The sequence below is a fragment of the Opisthorchis viverrini genome (genome assembly GCF_000715545.1).
Source record: "Opisthorchis viverrini unplaced genomic scaffold opera_v5_127, whole genome shotgun sequence".
NCBI lineage: Eukaryota > Metazoa > Platyhelminthes > Trematoda > Opisthorchiida > Opisthorchiidae > Opisthorchis > Opisthorchis viverrini.
Window position 1 is genome coordinate 1086565 of NW_008751785.1, and position 1203 is coordinate 1087767.

Here is a 1203-nt window from a genome sequence, read left to right on the forward strand (position 1 = left end):
AAATCCATCTTCTCTTTGAACGCGTCTTCCTGAAATTTCTTGGATATTCATTGACTGCTGCCCAAATCCAAGCAAATGCTACAAAGCTACTGCACAAATTTCGTGATAGATCTCACTTTTCAGGAGACGCAAAGCGGATTTACGGGACAACATACTACTCGCATGCCCTACCATCGATAGTATCACCGTTAAACCAGTAACACGGATATTTTACGTCACCTATCAAATAACCACAAGAAGCTTTTTACACTACTACCTACATCAGTGTGTAGGTGTTTACTGTTTACGTTGTACGTTGTTTACGTTGTGTCCAAACTACTAACCTGAGTGTTCGAAACTCCCTGGAGTTTTGTGGGATATGCACAGCTTGTGATTCGAACAGTAGGGATGAAACATCTGTGCAGTGCTTCTCGGCTTTTCGTTGTACACTGGCTTCATGCACAGGGCGAAATCTACATTAATGAATCTACCTGAGGGTGCTCATATAGTTTTGAGATATTTTTGTTTTTGGTTCCGACCGATCAGCCAGCCTGAATTTAGGGTTAGGGAACCACTGATATGTAACTAAATTTCACTCACCCTGTTACTCATTCGATAACAAAGTCTTGTCGGATGACGAACAGTGATCATTCAACCTAAAAACCATATGGACTAGTCAGTCGATCAATGAGTAGATCGATAATGCGAGAAGAATGGTCCTCAAGCGCTGAGTGGTCCCGGTTAAGATGCAACTGAAAGTTAATCCAAACGTTTTGGAACTGTGAGACGAAACAGAAGTGAAAATTTGCTAGGTAATATTAAATTCTCGGTCTGTTTAGGCACCTGTCTTTTGAATAAATTACGGAAAACGGGGTGTATGAAGTATTTCATATGTTGCTGTGATATCGGATTGCTTAGTTACCTAAAGTTCCAGCTACCAGAGAGGGAAACAAACCGATCCAGACAGAGGTTGACGAATATTGAGACGGTGTCCATCATGTAAACAAACCAACAGGGCAGCCAATCGTTTCCATTAGACAACATCATCTGCTGATGATCAGTGTTAACGATATATATATATATATATATATATATATATATATATATACCGCTCTCTGAACTTATCCTTCGAAGGTTGACTGAACACAGGGGAAAGCAGATCCGTGAAAACCAAGCTGGGTTCCGTTCTTCAAGAGGTTGCATCGATCATATCTTCACCCTCCG